The sequence below is a fragment of the Jaculus jaculus genome, chromosome 10, assembly GCF_020740685.1.
Source record: "Jaculus jaculus isolate mJacJac1 chromosome 10, mJacJac1.mat.Y.cur, whole genome shotgun sequence".
Lineage (NCBI taxonomy): Eukaryota > Metazoa > Chordata > Mammalia > Rodentia > Dipodidae > Jaculus > Jaculus jaculus.
This window is the reverse complement of record NC_059111.1, coordinates 28,427,094-28,447,987: the sequence shown is the minus strand read 5'-3', so window position 1 is coordinate 28,447,987 and position 20,894 is coordinate 28,427,094.

Genomic DNA, 20,894 nt, shown 5'->3' with positions numbered 1-20,894 from the left:
GATAATGCCCTTTTTCCTCTCACATCCAGCTCCCATCTTGTCTCAGCCTGAGACATCTTGCCTGTGCTGGAAGCCATAAGTGTCAGGCATGTATAAGTATGATCCTGAGCAAAGGAGCTTTCAGTTTACTCTTCGTGCAGAGATAATGGTTTACATTAGATTGATTATATGCAGACGGAGGCACATATCTTGTGCAACAACTCCAAGGCGTGCTGAAAGATAAAAATCCCATTTGTGGCATTTTATATTGGTGGTCTCTGGCATTGGCAATGCAGGCCTGCAGAGCCCTTGTAAATCACAGATATAATGAGGGCCAGATAGCAGCTCACTTAACTGTTGAATGAAGTAAGTGTTTCTTTACTTCAGACTGAAGGATGGCATGTTTGTTATCTCAAACCTTATCATATCAAGTCCAAAGGAGTCTTTCACTTAAATATCTGAATCCAGGATAGAAAGCTGGATAGTTATGTGAACATTTTTGGTGTTGTGTTGCAAGGTTGTAAGGGAAGCTTAATTTATTTCCTTTTATTTGATTTTTTATGTGTATATTTCTCTCCTGGAGTGCTGCTAGTACCAAAGATGAGCTGCTTTCCTACTTCCTTTCTACTTTTGCCACCAGCCCTCTAGGCAAAGAACAAAGGCAACTCCTTGGTAGCTAATCAACATAATTCTTTAACTGTAGACTGGCTTCTCAGATGGGGAGGCAATATAATACCAGGAAGCAAAAACAAATCCAGACCCAATAATCCTGCCTGAGTGGAACATAAACCCCACGAGAGAAAACACCTTTGCTTCTAACATTTCATTAATCCCACTTTTACAGGCGGTGGTTTACTTTATGTCTAATTGAGCTGTTTCCAAGTGTTTTATAATATGATGCACTTCAATATCTACAAGATGAATGGCAATTCCAGTTTTTCAGCAGAGAAGCAGGAGTGGGGAGGGATAAGAAGGACCATGGACTAGTGGCCAGCAGTGTTTTTCTCTGTGTGTGCCTTAAACCCATGCATATAGACATATACCCACACATCCATGTAATTCTCTCATGTACATACACACATGAAAATACATACAAATGCACACATTCACATGAAAGGAACGATCTCCAGATATAATGGTTAGAAGAAACTTCATCTGATTCATGAAAACTTTAAAATATAATGCTACTTAACTTTTTGGCATTCTCACATGCTCTATAGTTGCAACAGGATAAACAACCATTGCTATTTATTGGTTGGCAGAAATACTTAGGAAGTTTATTTCAATAAACCCTCAAACTCATAATCATTGTAAGCATTTAAAATTCAAGCAGCAGCTCCTCAGCTAAGAGGTTAGCAAATAATAACAATAGCAATAATAATGATGATGATGATGATGATGTAATAATAATCAAGTATCCTGGTTTTTAAAACTATTTCTCAAAAACTGTCATCGACTTCAGGTAAACACAACCTTCTAACTACTTATGTTCATCTCTATTCCCTCTTAAAATAAAAGTAAAAAAACAAGAACGACAAAGGCATAAAGAAAGAAGATGAAAACAAAGACATTAGCCAAAGTTTGAAGAGTGAAAACTGATTTACAGAGTGGAAAATTCAAATAGCCATACTCTCATAGTAAAGGGAGCCACCAAGACTTACACAAGAGCCCGAGTAAAGAAAGGGTAGATGGAGGGCTAATCAAAATCTAAAAGGGTATGAATAAGTCATATGGAAACCTACTTTTGGGGACAATGGTGCTTACAGAAATCATATATTGTTACTAGAAAATTTTCACAGTGCCAGGAATGGGATACCTTCCAATGAGTTGTTGGCCAGGGAAGTCCCTGATGCCCCCAGAACATTACAGGCCATTGCTGAGGCTCTTGTTTTCCCATCAGAAATAGATGGTAAGACTCTATTGCTGAAGACTTCACATGTTTGGGCTGCAGGGTCATTGAGAAATCTTGTTAGAGCTGAGGTGAAAATATCCTCCAGTTAGACCAGCTTACAGAAAGCTAGAAAAAGCCATGCTGCATGCAGCTTCATGGGAGAGAGAGAGAAGTCATCAGTGGAGATAAACACAGTGGACACTGCAAGCCTTAAGTTGGGCAGCCAGGCCAAATGGCATATCTGTTATGGGGGAAACCAACTGCTCTCTAATTGGACTGGAGGCCCACTCCACAGGAGGCACCACAAGTCTCATACTGAAAACCTATGACATGGGAAGTCATGAGCCCTAGGGGTGTAATGCCTGTTTGTGTCTGGCTACATACATATATTATGTGCACCAAACTACTTGGTTAGCTCTTTTCTTAATTGTTCATACACATATATTAATGTTATGCTCACTTTTGGTTAGAGAAGCTTCTCTTTGCAGATGGCCTCTGGGATGACTCAAAAGGCACCATAATGCAGACAAGATGTGACAGAGTGGTCAGCACTGAAACATCTCTATCACACCTTCCAAGGGTCAGGGTCTATTGTGTAAGAGGTGGTGGTAAGAGCCAAAGGAAAGGTAGGACTGCTTGCAATGCACTGTTCCAGACACAAAATGGCCTGGATATCCATGACCTCACAGTGCTTGGCACTACCTACACAAGACCATAATAATAGGAAGAAAATATAATGACATCAAAATAAAAAAATAGACCAATTGATAGGGGGAGGGGATATGATGAAGAGTGGAGTTTTGAAGGCTAAAGTGAGGGGGAGGGAATTATCATTGTTTATTGTTTATAATTATGGAAGTTGTCAATAATAAAAAAAAAATTCAGGCTGGAGAGATGGCTTAGCAGTTAAGATGCTTGCCTGTGAAGCCTAAGGATGCATGTTCAACTCCCCAGATCCCATGTAAGCCAGATGCATAAAGTGAGAAAAGTGCAAGGTCACACATGCCCACTAGGTGGCACAAAAGTCTGGAGTTTGATTGCACTGGCTGAGGCCCTAGTGCCCTAATATTCTCATTCTCTCTCTCTCTCTCTCTCTCTCTCTCTCTCTCTCTCTCTCAAATAAAAAATAAATAAATAAAGGCTTATGCAATGCCACAGCACTGGGTCAATGCCAGGAACTAGATACCCAGGTTGTCCATGAAAGTGAGGTCAAGCAGAAGAGTGAATGGCATGACTAGTTTAAGAGTCTGTGAAGAGCAATCAGACCTTCCATGGCCTCTTCCTCATCCAGGAAGGTGAATCTCACTCACTGGAGAAACCCTCTATATGCAAGTCAGACATCCAGACAAGGAGAAGCAGGGAATTAAAGATTGCATTAAGAGAAGGAGCTAAGATGACTATGAACTACTAATATCTATAGATAAGTTATCATACCTATGAAACCAGAAAATGTTACTATGGAAAAATAAGAACCATTCAGGGAAGAATAAATGTAATTTTCATTTAAGATATTAAAGCTTTCAATATAAGAGTTGTCAAGTAAAAGTGAGTGAATACTCCAAAAAGGATTTCTTCAAAGATAGCAAGAAAATGTAAAGGATGAGGTAAGTTTGCTACAGGAGGGTAAATAGAAGTTCTAGAAAGAACAAAAGAAAAGGTATAGGCATGTAAATAATCAAGAATAATATTGGAAGCTTCTCCATTCTAAAGGTTATGATCCCTAGACTTAAAAAATCTATGTTAAAACTTATCTTCATGAAATATAGTTCTTAGAATATGATTCTAAATTCTAGGGAGAAAAAAAATTAAATGTAGAATAATACAAAGAAATAAAAGTAGATTGTACACAGAGAAGGAATGGAATAATACCAGAACTTTTATTTGTTTATAATCAGATTTCCTAAAAAAGCTTAGTCAAAAAAAAAAAAAACCCTCTGTAATCAAAAACAACAAAGCATGCATCAAATTTTGATATAAAGAAGATGATTTCAATCTAGATCTCTATACATGGTCAAACAACAAAGCAAAAGAATAAAAATACAACTTCCTTAAAATAACCTACCCTAGTCTATTTTTGAAAGGCTATTGAGAATAATAACCCTTAAATGAAATGCATTGACTCTAGTCACTGTTTTAAGCATTTTGTTGTTTATGGTTTATTTGTTTATAGGAATGAACTTTGTGCATGCTAGTCAAGTGATACACTACAGGCCTATATATATTCAACTTTAATATTTTGTACATACCTCCTTCAGTCCTCATAGAAGTCCTGTGGAGCAGATACAATTATGAAGAAATGGAGGCAGGAAGCTGGTGATTCTTGGCCTCAGTCATCTCAGCTAGTAAATGGGGACAATACTATGAACTGGCCAGAGTCATTTCTTTCATGATCCTGATATACTTCTGAAAGAAAGTGCATGCCATCACAAGTCATGCACAATAATGAAAACCTGGTTCAGTAAAAGTTCTTATATTTGACTGGAGTGGAAAACAGAGAGGGTGGGCAGAGAGGGAAGCAGGGGCAAAGAGAAAGAGAGGTTAAGAAAAATTACAAGTCAAAGTCTCATCTTCCAGAAGTTTCAAAAGACAGGGTGAACAGATAATATGTAAAAATAAAAAATAAAATTCATTAACCTCTACTTAGCTCATAGGAGGGCTCCATAAGTGTTTGTGAATGAGGAAGTGAAAAACCTTAGTCTCTCTCTTATAGGAGTTTCATGTATATATGTATATGGCACTGTAAGGAAAAATGAGAAAAAATGGTTTTCTCCCTTTGATGGAATATTTATGATGAACAACTAAAAATAGAAAATTGGAATAATAACAAGACATTACAATTCCATTTTTGAAAGAATACAATATTCATACATACATGGGTATATATAACCAATGTATAGTTTTACATATATAAATCAGGGGTAAATTCTCAGGCACCATCTGTGAGGAGTAAAACTAGGAAGGATCAAATGTTTTAGTTAATATACTGGTCCTTTTATCTAAAATTTATAATAAGCATTTATTATTTACATAATTAAAAACAAAATACTTAGAATTTATTTGAGCCACCTACAATTATATTTTGACATTTTCTTTTTAAGTGTTCTTAAAGCCTTGTGTTTATATTTTTATTTTTTATTCATTTATTTGACAGAGAGAGAGAAAGAGAGAGAGAGAGGCAGGTAGAAAGAGAATGGGCATGCTAGGGCCTCCAGCCACTACAAACAAAAACCAGACACATGTGCTACCTTGTGCATCTGGCTTACATAGGTACTGGGGAATAGAACCTAGGTCCTTAGGCTTCACAGGCAAGCACCTTAACTGATAAGCCATCTCTCCAGTCCTTGAGTTCTCTTTTAGCATTGCTTCAGCTGACTTTAAAAGTCTGTCAGTCTTTGGCTAAGAATAGATTGAGTGGACTAAGCTGTTGCTATGGGAAAAATGACTTAGAGATCCTGAAGATTGTGGGCTGAGGCCAAACTGCTGGGGTTCTAGACACAGAAGCTCAGATAGGGGGAAAATAATCTGAGATAAGCTGTATTTCTCAGTTTCCAAGCTGTAGCTGTTACCTTCCTATTGCTTGGACAAAACATCTGACCAGAAGTAGCTTATTAAGGAGACTTCTGGCTAAAAGGTTCCTGTGGGGCTTCTTTCTGGTCAGGAAAGCATGGCTGAAGCAGACAACAGACCATCCTATCTCCACATCATCAGGGAGAAGGTAGAAAGAATGGACTAAGAGCAGCAAAGCAAGTGAGGCTGGATTATAACACCCCAAGGCCCACCCACCCACAACAACATCTCCAGCAAGGCACCACCTCCCAAAGGCTCCACCAGTTGGGGATTAAGTATAAGGTCTAATCGCAGGAGACTACAGGGGACATTTCTATTTGAACCACCCCACAAGCCAATAGCAATCAGGTAGGAGGCAAGCAAAGACCTAAATGTATGCATTGGCATCTGAAAGGCATCATAGGCTCTGGTTTCCAGACACACACACTCCCTTTGAGTTCTGGAAAGTCCTGGGTGGACTTTTTCACAAAAGGAGCATTTTGATAGGCAGGGGAAAGACTGGCCAAGACTCAAACCTTTCTCTTCCTAAATTTATTAGTATTTGGATCAAACTTGAGATAGACTTTCATTCAATCCTTCCCTGTTCCAAAACCAAAATTGATAAGAAAGGCAGTAAAAAGAAGTGTGCCCTCACACACTCCTCACAATGGAGTGGGATTCGCTGGGGGCTTAGGTGGTGTCTGTCTTAGGCGAGGAATGTGGTCCGCTGCGTTCACGGGGTGGGGAAGTGGAAGCATCACTGGACCTTTAATGGGAAAAGCTCGAAGTAAACAGAACTGTTGGTTCTTGTTATGCTAAGAGCAAGAATAACAAATACAGGTAGGAGGTAGAGCCATACTTCAAATAATTTGTTGAAACTATGCTCAGAAACTCAGGCTGTTTCTGTTTGTGCAGTTGTTAACCATAAGGTCAGTTGTAACCCTTGCTGGGCCTTGAACAAGTGCCTTGCCAATCACTACTCACAACATCCCAGCTTTGGTGACTAAAATTAGTTGACACTGCCCAAGTGTCCACACTATGATCGATTGTCTCAATGCTCGGGGCAGACCTTAGTGTTTGATTGGCAGACCAAAATGGCAACTATCCGGTTGGGAGGGCAAAGGGTGCACTCCTTCCACATCTCATGATCTAAACCATGCTGCAAAGGAAAGAACAGAGGACCCAGAATAAAAATAAACTGGAAAACATACCACAACAAGCAAAGGTCCTAGCACTTAAGTTGAAGCACGTGAGAAATTTAAGGATATGGTATTTCTGAAGTTTATGTACTAGTAATAATTTCTCATGTATTGTTCAAATCAAAGTCATTTAAAATGCATCAAAAAGCCTTAAGCTTCTGTTGTCAGTTATTTTGGAATAATCTAAGGTGTGTTAACTAGAAGGCTGAGTCTACCAACCTCCAAGTCTTGTAGAAGTGAAATGCTGAATATCATGTTTAAAGTAAATAATGACAAGCTCCTATAGGCAGTCTTGTGTCTAAATAAGACAGAGTTAGCTAATGTATTTTACACTTAAATATTTTTCCAAAAATAAATCAGATGTATTTTTTTCTTTTTTCAGCCGAGCCTCATCTGTTCATTGCTTAGCTTATTCTGTTTAGGACTTTATTCCTAATTTATAACTGAAATGGCTTTTAATCAAGATAACCAATTCACTACTGTTTACTAAAGTGGACATCTGTTCTGTCTTCCCTTAGTTTCATTGCACAATATCAGAGGTCATTCAGCACTTCACTTGGCAGTGGCTGGATTTTCTTCTTCCATCTCTGACCTTCCCTTTCATTCATTTTTGCTAGCTTGCATAGCTCTAATCCAGAAGTGCCTTTGGCCCTGTCCTCTGTGCCTCCTCTCTATCCATCTGATGCAGTTCATCCTTTCAATAATATATCTACACTGGTGACTCAAAATCCTGTGCTTGGGCTGACCAATCTCCATGACCCTAGATTCCTATGTTCACAGATACTTGAGAATACTAAGGATCAATTTTTCACTGCATTTAACCTGAGTCAAACAGAACTATTTCCTCTCATTCTTCTCTCCTCTTTCACTATCTGAGTCTTCTCCATGTTGATAATGGTGCATTCTCCGTCTAGAGGCTCAAACACTCAGTAGTGACCTTTGGTTCTCCCTTGCTTCTCACATCCCATCTCAGGCCCCTTCACTGTGCTTCAACATACACTCTACTCTGACCATTTTCTCCTTTCTTCCCGACTTGAAGTTCTGCCCAACCTATCATCATCTCTCACTGCGGTCTCCTGGCACCTGGCTTACCATCTCCGTCCTTGCTTTCTAACTCTCTGTTCTTCACATGCAGGCTGAGAGAGCCACTGAAGCAGAAGCCAGTCATTGATATTTCCCTACCTAAGTTAGTCCAGAGCCTTGGGCTGACAGCTAGAATAAAATCCTAATTCCTTGGGGTGATTGAAAATGCCCTCTGCAATCTGGCCCTGCCTATTTCTCAAATACAGCCACAGAGTCTCATGTCTGCCTCTGAAAACACAGCACACACCATTTGTTTCAGAGGCTTGAACTTCTGCTGGAGATTCTCTTCTCACTGGTCTGGGAGAAGCTCACAGGATAGAAGTTAACTACATTTTATACTATAGCAAGAATTGTAAGCAGTCTAGTGATGATCAGAGGGGCATATAAGCTCCAGGAGTGTGAGGACACTACCTGCCTCTCTCATGGCTAAGCATTAGTGCCCAAAATAGTGCTTGATACACAGGATTGAATAAATGATTGCTGAGAAAACAATAGCTTAGGATTGGTAAAAACCAATTCACCTTATATTTTCTATTCTGTCTGGCCTCATTCCTAATTAGCTATTCACCTGAGTTTGTCTTTGTTTCACAAGGCTTGTGTTAGGATCACTTCTCTCTTTCACAGCACAGCACCAAGATTTGTTTGCCATTACATTTTTCAAATGAGAAAAACTTCAAGAAAGAAACGTATACCACTCAATAATACTACGACTTGAGCCAACATTGTAACTTCTATATTATGGCTTTATAATTCGAAAATTATGTCTTTACCTCTAACTATTTTAATTATTGGAGAGGGGAGGCAGATAAAGAGAGAATGGACATGCCAGGGCCTATAGCCACTGCAAACAAATGCATGCACCACCTCATGGATCTGGCTTATGTGGGTACTGAGGAGTCAAACCTGGGTCTTTAGGTTTTTTCAGGCAAATGCCTTAACTGATATGCCATCTCTCCAGTCCAATTATGTCCTTTTTTTTTTTTTTTAAGGAAAACAATGTGGAGGAGTGTGGGCCTTCGTTCATATAGTAATGTCTTTTTTCAAAGCCAGTTACCTTCCTAAATTTAGGTTCATCTACCTTTGTGGCTGACACCAGGATGAGATCTTGTAGTACCTCCTGAGCTAGTGACAAACATTCTAACTACCTTGCTAGCTGAGTCAATTGCTCCTGTGAAAGGTTTCTATCAAGAAGCAACCTCAGGAATGAAGGCTTTGTTTGGGCTTACACTTTAATGAGGCACAGTCCCACATGGCCGAGAAGGTGTGGCAGCAGGGACATGCAGCAGCTGGTCATACTGCATCCATTCAGGGAGCATAGTGGTGAAGACTGACTGTTGATGCTCAGCTCACTTTACAAGACCCGAGGCTACAGAATGGTGAGGCTTATAGTTAAGGTTTTCCCACCTACCTCCATTAAACTAATCTCAAAACTCCCTTCCAGACATGCCCAGAGATTTGTGTCCTAGGTAATTCTAGATTCTATTAAGTTGACAATTTGCCATCACAGCCCCCAGAGACAAGACAGTGGCAGGTTACAGAACTTTGAGATAAGCACATGTTCCTAGAATCTGCAAAGCAGAATGAATGGCTTACTGTAGCTTTGTGTCCTAGTATGTTTACAGCATATTCTGCAAAGCATTTATCAAGCATATAAACCTGATAGATGATAGATAGATAGATAGATAGATAGATAGATAGATAGATAGATAGATAGATAGATAGATAGATAGATAGATAGATAGATAGATAGATAGGCAGGCAGACATTTAGATAGATAGATACCATTTTCATTAAGGTATGACTGGGAAAATCCTATTTGTAAAATTTCTAGGAAAATGATTCCTACCTTACTCATATACATGGAGATGTGCATTTGAGCAATATCATTTGTAGCTTTCCCTTATCTATATGATTTTGAATGTGGAGGAACATCCATGCCTCCTCGTGCTAGCCAGTTATATCTCCTGCAAGCTGAATTTTTTCCTGGTGGGTCCCATACAGCCTGATAGTTCTCTTTTTTCTCCTGTGCTCTCTATTCTGTCTAACTAAATTAGAAGAGCTCCACACCAAGGAGACGGCACAGCCTCCTTTTCCTAGATGACACAGCTCTGATTTACTTGAGAGGGATGGTGTTTAGGCTACTGAGGACAGCCCCTCAAAGAGCCCTGACGTCCTTAGAAAAACATTGTGTATAATTTGGGCTCTACTGTTAAAAAGGTTCCAATGCAACATATGACCAGTCAAAAGGTTTTGTTTTTGTTTTTGTTTGTTTGATTGGTTGGTTGGTTTTTTGAGATAGGGTCTCACTCTAGCCCAGGCTGACATGGAACTCAGTATGTAGTCTCAGGGTGACCTCAAACTCATGGAGATCCTCCTCCCTCTGCCTCCCACGTACTGGGATTGACGGCATGTGCTACCATGCCCAGCTCCAGTCAAAAGTTTTGGAAGAACTGCTCCTTTGCCTCTCTTCATTGAACTAAAGCACAAGAAATTAAACATCAGAAAAATTTAAATACTTCTTTTAAGCTAGAGGATATAATCAAATAACTTCAATTTAAGAAATGATGCTCCTACCAATAACTGGGGGCTAACTCCACAATGCATGACCCATTTTCATTAACAAGGAGGGTCTAATGGGAGGGGGTAGATCACAGATGAGCCTAAATAATGGTACCAAACTGCCTGTATTTACTGAAAAGAAAACTAATAAATTAAATTTTAAAAAAAAGAGTGAAAAAAAAAATGATGCTCCAAGGTCATGGATATCTAGGCCATTTTGTGTCCCGAGGATCACGTTGTAGGGAGTCCTACCTTTCCTTTGGAGTTTACATTAGTTCTGCCACCTTTTCCACAGTGGACCCTGAGCTTTGGAAGGTGTGATAGAGATATTGCAGTGCTGAGCACTTCTCTGTCACTTCTTCTCAACACCGTGATGCCTTCTGAGTTGCCTCATAGCACCTGACACTACCTACACAAGACCATCACAATAGGAGGAAAAAATGATGACATAAAAATAAAAGAGAGATTGATTGAGAGGAGGAGGGGATAAGATGGAGAATAGAGTTTCAAAGGGGAGAGTGGGGAGAGAGAGGGAATTACCATGGGAAATTGTTTACAATCATGGAAGTTGTAAATTATAAAAAAATTAAATTAAAAAAAAGAGAAATGATGCTGATAAAAAAAGACCCACAATACCCATGACGTTGACCTGCATCCCCAGTGAGAAAGGCCTCTTCAGAAAAGGGGCAGGTAGTAGGTAAAGAATGGTACCAACATGTGATGTTTGCATAAAAATATATTCTTATCTACTAATTAAAAAAAGAAATGATGCTGGTTATTGTATTTCCAGCATTGTGTTAGGATCTGGGATGTAAGAGATGTCACTGTCAGTATTTCACAAATATAATAAACATATGTACCATACAGTACTTTCTGTCATAATGAATAACAAATAAATGCTAAGTTATCAGTCCAAACATGGAGAGGCCAATTCTGACTAGCAGAGCACTGGTTAGCATGGAACAATCATAGAGAAGGTGACAGTCCAGTTATTCATCCAACAATCACTTATTGAATAAATGCACTGCACCCTAAGTGATGCTTCACAAACAGGAAGATGATACTTGAATTGAGTTAAATGAGCAGGACTTAGAGAGATTTATAGCAGAAGGACCAGTGTATATGGTTTACAAAAGCAACCGACAGGTCCTGTGAGAATCCTGAGTGGTCTGATGCGAGCTTGCCAAGGTTACTGCTGGGGAGACAGTGAGAACAGAGGACGGGAATGCTGGGAGGGTCCGCATTACTTTGGGCCTGGAAGGCCCAGCTAGAGTCTGGAATGAATCTAAGTTCAAGAGTCATGGGAGGTTATTTGTTATATTTTGTTTTTTAACAGGAGAGTCATATGATTGACTCTGTGTTTTTGTAAAACCTTCCCAGAGTCCAGAATGGAGGTTAGAATAGGAGGGACAAGACTGGAATGGAGGACATGAGTTAGAAAGCTGCTGTAATTTTTTTAGACACAAAATGGTGCAGACCTAAAGACAGAAGAGACGTCACACAGTGATAGTAGCACAAACCCAACCTGAATTAAGAGCTTTGTTCGAACTATGCAATGTGAGTTTGATTTTGCCTGAATTTGTTGACATTCTAAAAATCTAAAAACTTTACAGGAAATCTAGGTTTCCAGCTTATTAGAAATCGCAAGATTTTGCTTACTAGGCACATCTTTTTGTGATAATACCACCTGACAGTAAAAAACATAAGATCTCTTTAGGCAACATGCTATCTCAGAGCCATATCATCTTTTCATTGCATCTTATATCTGCCCAGCTCCTGGATATTTGATAGTTTGAAGATAAGTTTAGAAAATCAACAAGTATCAGTGTTTAGTCAGCCCAGGAGAGAGGAAAGAGGGGAAAGGTTATCCCTGGTGGTTGCTGGGTATAAAAGAGGGAAGGTGAGGGAAGGCTTATCTCCAGGGGTTAATGGGCATAAGGGAGTGAGAGGGATAGGACGGCTTTTGCCCCAGGAGGTGGTGGGTGTAGGAAATGAGGGAAGAAGGGCACTTTCAGCCCCAGGGGTTGATGGGACAAAATATGTGACCAGAAACAACTTAGGACAGTGTATAGTTTCAAGGGAAAGTTTAATTGTGGCAGGAAAAGCATGGCAGGAGCAGACAACTGACATCACATTATCACATTTGCAGGGAAAAAGTAAAGAAAAGAGCAAGTGAGTGGGGCCTGCCTTCTCTTAGTGACACACTTCTTCCAACAAGACTCTACTTGTGAAGGTGCCATGTCCTTCCCGAAAAGTACCATCAACTGGGAATTAAGTATTCAAACATATGAGTCGATGGGGAACTTTGTATGTTCAGACCAACATTGTGAGCATAGACATGAAGGTAGGAAGGCCAAGTTCAGCCGCAACGATTGATGGATACAGGAAGTGAAGAAAGAGGCAAGTCAGTTTCAGGAAGTTACAATCTTAGTTTCAACTTCCTCGGGCAGGAATCATGGACAAAAGAACAGGTTTGGGGAGTAAAATCATTAGTTTCATTTTAAACATGCTGAAGTAGTCTATTATTAAATTAACCTATCTGCTGGTGTTATTAGAGAGAGAAAAATCTTTTCTTACAAGCTGTTAAAAGCAGATAGACTCTCCATTAAAACCAACCTGCTTATTCTCTTTCATTCTGCCAAAAAAAGTCTTTGAACTAAAGCATATAAATGTGCAGCGAGAGATGTCATTTTTATCAAATTTACATTTGAAGTGTCACAAAGAATTTTTATTTTTCCTGTCATTACTTAAAGTATTGCCAAAATTAAAGGCAAAGGAAATTAGCTTTTCTAGTTAATGTCAGAGGACATGAAATATTTTTTGCTCTGTTGGAATACAGAAATGGGAGACAAAAAAAAAAAACAGCTCTTCAGAATTAATCTTACTAAAAACGAACTATACAGCAAGATGGTAAAGTGCCAATTTTTCCCCTAATGAGGAAAAGTACCAGATAAATGATCTTTTAACCCTTAAAATAGAAAAAGACTGCTTATAGAGAGTTCACAAGCTACTCCTCATCACAGAATGTCCCCTCTCCACCTGCCTCCTCTTCATTCAGAGTCCAATTCAAGCCACACATTGTTTGCCACGATATCTAAGACCCATTCAGTCACATACATTCTGCCTTCCCAAAGCTTTTCCTTTAGTTCTTTTATCTCAAAGTCCAGCCCTCACCCCTCCCCTTAATGGTTTCATGTGTCTCCCTAAACTTCCTTTACTTGTCAGTAAATTCACTGGATTAAAGAAAAAAGGCTCAGGACACTGATCACACTGAAGCTGCTTGATGAAAGCTTGTGTATGATCTAGAAACAAGATGGACACAGCAGAGCTGAATGCAGCCTGGCCCGGTGCCTTAGCTGACTGTTTGTATGCTGTAGTCCAGTTACTCTGCTCCTTCTTCCCCGAGCCTCACCATTTATGATGTGATAGCACCTTGTCACCAGGGGGATTCTGTGAAGATAACAGCATATGGAATATGCTTGGTGACCTGGCCTATAGTAAGCTCTCAGTAAACATTTGTTATTTTTATCCATAAATCAGAGGGTCTGATACATGTTGTCTGACTTTGGGTAAACTAAGGCATCTCCTTGTATCTCTGTTAGTTTCGTCTGTATATACAGTACTCTTGGAATAATGCCTGGAGCATGGCAGGTACTAATATTAGATATTATTAGTATCAACAGTATCATCTTCTTTTGGGGGAGGGATTTGAGGTAGGGTCTCACTCTAGTCAAGGCTGACCTTGAATTCACTATGTAATCTCAGGGTGGCCTCGAACTCACGCAGTATCATTTCCTTAAAGGTAAATGGCTGGCTGAAGAAGGACAGTGTGGGGGGAGCACAGTGTGCAAAGAAAATGACTTTGTTAAAATTTATTTTTATTAGTTATGGACATACATTGTATGTAAACAAGGCGTGTTGGTACCACCTTTTCCTTCATCCCTGCTCTTTTTCCAAAAGGGCCCTCCACATTGGGGAGGCAGGTCATGCATTGTGGGGCAGCAGTCCATTATGGGGGAGAGGTAATGTCTCTGTGCATAATGTCCCAACTTGTGGCTGTAACAATCTTTCTGCCCCCTCTTCCACAAAGTTCCCTGAGCCATGTTCACTTTTAACAATGTTCTCCCGTGAGATAGAAAAAAAGAGAGAGAAAGAAAACAGAGGCAGAAAGTCTTGTTATCCCAGGCTGACCTCAAACTCATTATGTAGTTGAGGAGAACAAACTCCTGATCATCCCACCTCCACTGATTTAAGGGCTGGGATTGCAGGTATGCACTGCCATGCCTGGCACTCATATATTTTTTGATAATTTCTTTGCCAAGGAACAGACCCAAGGAATGGACTATATATCCATAAGATGTAATCCAAAAGTGTTGTGTTGAGCAATTAGAATAGACGATACATTCATACAAAACCCTACAACAGGTGAACCTAATCTATCTGATAAGAATAGATAAGAGTTTGTCGTGCCACATTGTTCATGTGGCTTATGTAGGCACTGGGGAATTGAACCTGAGTCCTTAGGCTTCACAAACAAATGCCTTAAGTGCTAAGCCATCTTTCCAGCCCTGCTCTGTAACTAAATTGGAGCTTTCTTACACAGGACTATACATGTGTCAGAGCTTATCACACAGTACACTGAAATGTGGAAATTTAAAAACATGAAACAGAAAAGAGGTCTTTATATACACATGCAAATAAATAGAAAAATCTTAACATAATAGCATTGTAATAAATGTTAAAGGTCAATATTGGCAATAGCCAAAACCTGTTATGTTCATATAAAAGCAGGGTTCAAGACCATAAACAACACATGGTATATAATATTATACTATGTATTATAGAAAGAAAAATCAATAATATCAAATATAAATTATGAAAGATAGCATACATGTACAGATATTTAAGAGACAGGACTATGCAAATTAATAATCTAGAGATTTAGAACTTTAACATATTCCTCTTAGAATATGGTAGATCAAGCCAAAGAAGAAAATAAAGGTCAATTAAAAAATAAAAGGACCTGAATAGCATTCTTAAATTCATTAATAAACAGAGAAATATTCTTTTGTACTATAAAACATACGTAAAGTGACATAAAGATGAAGCCTGCCTGGATAAATTATCTAGATTCATAAACAGCACATAGTCCATACAGTCTGTACCCTTTGGTGCTGTTATAAAATTTAGAATTAGCAAAAGGATCACAAAATATTCCCATATGTCAGGATGCTTTGAAAAGATACCACAATATAAATTTTCACTTCAAAGGGACATCAGAAGGAAAATAGGAAATATGAACAACTAAAAGACTAAAACCTGTGAGAAAAGCTGGGCATGGTGGCCCACGCCTTAATCCCAGCACTCAGGAGGTAGAGGTAGGAGGATCATCGTGAGAGTGAGGCCATCCTGAGACTCCATAGTGAATTCCAGGCCAGCCTAGGCTAGAGTAAGACCCTACCTTGAAAAAAAGAAAAAAAAAAAAAACACTGTGAGAAATAGGCAGGAGTAAATGCAGAAACATGTTGTGTGCAGGAAAGTTCACTCAGTGGTTAAGGTGCTTGCCTGCATCACTTAAGGATCCAGGTTCAATTCCTTGGTACCCATGTAAAGTCAGATGCACAGGTGGTGAATGAATCTAGAGTTTGTTGAGTTTGTTTTCAGTGGTTAGAGGCTTTGCCATTCTCTCTCTCTCCCCCTGACTCGTTCCCTCTTTCTAATAAACAAAATACTTTAAAAAAAACATGATGAGCTTATCATAGAGACTGAAAATAATAAATTCAAAAGCCTAATGGCCCAAGTTCAGTTCCCTGAAAAGTGAGATGCTCAGTAGCAAATATATCTGGAGTATATTTGCATTGGCTAGAGGCCCTAGTGCATGCTTTCTTTCTCTGTCTCTCCCTCTCGGTCCCCTCCCTCTTTTTCCTCTCTCTCTTTCTGCTTGCAAATAAATAAATAGAAGTAAACTCAAGCTTCAACATGAAATTAGAAGAAGCAGGAGAACCAACAATGCCCTGCAAAGGCCTCCTAATGAAAGGAGCACTACCAAAAATAATAATCATCATAATAATAATAAATGCAAGCAACAAGATAATAAGAAAGCTAAAAGTGGTACTTAAAATGTTAATTCACAAAATTCTAAGACTGACCAATATCTCACTAGAAAAAGGTATAAATTTATGCATATTCAAAATGGAAAATAAAATACAGAGGTTTTAAATCATAAAATAATGTTATAAACAACTACATGTCAATAAATATGAAAGCCCAAAAACTATATGCTTTTTAAATACACCCATACACACACACACACACACACACACACAGCACCAAAATTTTAATATGGAGCAGACTGGTAGCAGCCTCTGTAGAAGTTATAATAAGAAGAAATTATCTATTTGACCTTCAGTAAAGTCCTAGAACTGCACAGATTTTTGTTTGCTTGGTTTTGTTTGTTTGTTTGTTTTGTTTTGTTTTGTTTTGTTTTGAGGTAGGGTCTTGCTCTAGCCCAGGATGACCTTGAATTCATATGTAGTCTCAGGATGGCCTCTAACTCATGGCAATCCTCCTACCTCTGCCTCCTGAGTGCTGGGATTAAAGGTGTGAGCCACCATACCTGGCTCTGATTAGCTTTAAAATGACTAACTTAAAAAAAAAAAAACAACACTATTTTATCTATCTGTTTATTTGAGAGGCAGGGAGAGAAGAGGTGAGCCAGGGCCTCTGGCCACTGCAACTGAACTCCAGATGTATGCTCCTCCTGTGTGTCTAGTTCTACATGGGTACTGGGGAATCAAATTCAGACCATCAGGCTTTATGAGTAAGTGCTTTTAACCCCTGAGCCACCCCTCCAGCCCAAAACAGACTTCTTAATAATTCTGAATACTAACCATCTCAATTCCCTGAAGATCACAGACCAGCAGACTGGATTAAAAAGTAGGGTCCACCTATTTGTTGCCCTCAAGAAATGCACCTCACCATCACATACAGACGCAAGTGTGGGGTAGAGAGATGGGAAAAGGTATCCCAAGCAAACAGAACTAGGAAAAAGCCTGGTGTCATAATTCTAACATTTGACAAAATAGATTTCAAAATTAGAATAAAAAATGTTGATTCTGAGCTGGAGGGATGGCTTAGTGGTTAAGGCGTTTGCCTGAAAAGCCAAAGGACCCAGGTTCAGTTCCCCAGGACCCACGTTAGCTGGATACACAAGGGAGCGCATGCATCTAGAGTTCATTTGCAGTGGCTGGAGGCCATGGCATGTCCATTCTTTCTCTCTTTCTCTGTCAAATAAATAAATAAAAATAAATTTTTTTTAAATGTTGCTTCATATTGACAAAGACAGTGATCTACTAAGAGCACAATACAATTTTAAACATATGTGCATCAAGTATGAATGCACTGATTTTCATAAAACCAATACTACCTGATGTAAAAACACAGATAAACCTAAACACACTAATAGTTACTGACTTGAATATTCCACTTTCACCCATAGACAGGCCATTCTGACAAAAAGTAAATAAATAAAGAGAGAAACATCTGAGTTAAATGGAATCACAAATCAAAAATGGGCCAACAGACATCTATAGAAGATTCCATCCAAGTACTGAAGAATATAAAATTTTCTCAGCAGACCATCGAATTTTCTCTACGATAGATAGTATAGTAGGACATAAACCAAGTATTTAAAAATATACAAAAATTGAAATCATTTCTTACATTTTAGTAGAATAAAACTAGAAATCAAGAGAAACTATAGGCTATACACAAAGTAATGAGGATTGCACAACACATTACTGAATAATAAATGGATCATTAAAGAAATCAGGAAGGAAATAAAAAATTCCTAAAACCAGAGCTGGAGGGATGGCTTAATGGTTAAGGTGCTAGCCTGCAAAGCTAAAGGACTCAGGTTCAATTTCTCAGGGCCCACGTTAGCCAGAGGTACAAGGTGGCTCATGCTTCTGGAATTTGTCTGCAGAGGCTGAAGGCCTGGCATGCCCATTCTCTCTATCTGCCTCTCCCCATCCCTGTTTCTCTTTCTCTCCCTCCCCCTCATTCTCTCTCAAATATAAATAAAAATAAAATATAAAAAATTTTTTGAAAAAATTTCTAGAACTGGCCAGGCATGTTGGTGTACACCTTTAATCCCAGCAGTTGGGAGGCAGAGGTAAGAGGATTGCTGTGAGTTTAAGGCCACTCTGAGACTACATAGTGAATTCTAGGTCAGCCTAAGCTAGAGTGAGACCCTACCTCAAAAAAACAAAACAAACAAACAAAAAAAAATCCTAGCACCAAATGAAAATATAAACATAATGTATCACAAACTGTGGAGCACAATACTAGCATCCCTAAGAGGAAAGTTCATGACTATAAGCACCTTGGGAAAGCAAAAAGTCAAAACTAAAATCAGAAGATAAATGGAAATAATTAGGATTAGGGAAGTACTGACATAAAAATTTTCAAAAATACAAAAAAAATCAATGAAATAAAGAATGGAATATTTTAGTATATAAATAAAAATCACAAAACCCTTAGCTAAGCTAGCCAAAAAGAGAAGATAAAAATTAATAAAATTAAAAATAAGAAGGTGAACATTACAGCAATACCAATAAAATTTTAAAAATCATTAGGATATATTTAAAAAACTTATATTCTACTAAATTGGAAACTCTAAGAGAAATAGATGAATTCCTAGATACATATGACCTATCAAAATTAAACCACATTGAAATAAACAATTTAAACATATATATAACAAGCTATAAAAATGAACCACTAATAAAAAAATACCAACTAAAAACATTCAGTTTCAGATAAATTTCCTACTGAGTTCTAGCAGACCTTTCAAGATGATCTAGAATCAGTGTTTGCCAAGCTATTATAAAAACTAGAAAAGGGAGGAATGCTACTAAAAGTCACTCTACAAGGCAAATATTGCCCTGATACCAAAATACTTGCAAACAGAATTCAAGATCATATCGAAAAGATCATTCACATTCTGGAGAGATGGCTTAGCAGTTAAGGTGCTTGCCTGCAAAGCCAGAGGACCCAGGTTTGATTCCCCAGGAACCATGTAAAGGAAGATGATGCACAGGGTGGTGTATATGTCTGTAGTTCATTTGCAGCAGCTGGAGGCCCTAACATGCCCATTCTCTTTCTATCTGCCTCTTTCTCTCACTTACTTTCTTTCTCTCTCTCAAATAAATAAGTAAATAAATAAATAAATATGCTAAAAAGTAGAAAAAGATCATTCACCACAATCACATTGGCATCATTCCAAGGATCTAAGGATGGGTCAACATGTGCAAATCAATAAATGTAATACATTGTATTAATGGACTCAAAGACAGAAATGGCATGGTCATCTCCATAGATAAAGAAAAGGCTTTAAAGATCAAAGGTTCCTTCTTATAAAAATCTCTGAAGAGACTTTACATAATAAAGGTACATAATAAAAGTACATTGTATGTACTAAAGCTAATATCATACTAAGTGGAAGAAAACTCAAGGCTTTTCTACTAAAATCTGGAATAATAAAACAATGCTACTGACTTTCCCCATGTTTACTCAGTATAGTTTTAGTGTTCGAATGTAACAAAATCATGTATAAATCATGATGAAAATTTTAAAAATTGACTTATATCAAGCTTTTAAGGAACAGAAAAGCCTTAGAGAAATTACCCTAAAAATATGGCAAAGAAGGAAATCTTAATAGATAGATAGATAGATAGATAGATAGATAGATAGATAGATAGATAGATTTTTTTTTTTACTTATTTATGCTTTGGCACCCAATGAGTTTACTTAGAGCATGAGTTTAAATGGCCATGTTTGAGAGATTGGTTATCATAGTGCAAGCAACTTAACAGTGGCTATGCCAATGAAGATGCTTCCCCCTTCCCCATGAGCCATTAACTAGCAAAAACTCCTCCAAGGAGGAACAGGCCTCACAGACACCATATGCAGATGACACGTAAAATGGAACGACATGGCTAGAAGCCAGGAGAGAGTCAGTCCCCAGACAGTCAGCGTGTCTAGTGCCAGAAGGTGCTACATGGGCGACTGGGGGAAACGACCAATATCTGTCCACGCAACTTATGGTCCAACCTACGTAGAGCAAATAACATGTTGTGATGTCCACACAAGTGCAATAGTGGCACACAGCCATGGTGGGGAACCAACTGCTCTTGCTTCAGCTAACTGATCCCCTCAGTGGTACGAGACCCATAGCTGGAGCTGGGAAACAAGTCAGAACCATATTGAAACATAAGCCCACTCTTCAATATCGAGTTACCATCAATCATGGGCTACAAGAGGGCCTACACCTATTAAACTCTCTATTTAAAAAGTAAGGGTTATCTCATTTGACCTGGTGCTAACTTACTCTCCATTGGAGAATCTGCTTCTGTTTTTCAGATAGATGCAGATCCTAAGGAGAGAGCCACCCCATCATACCTCAAAAGGGCCCTGACTGAAACTAAGGAAAATTGGTGAAACAAGTAAGGTGCTGTTTTCCTGATGAATTGGATACTAGCACAAGAGGGAAAGAGACCAACACAGAGAAAAATCAACTCCTACCAAATCAGAGAGCCAGAGCCCCAGAGGCCTCCATCACCTCATCACTGAAGCAG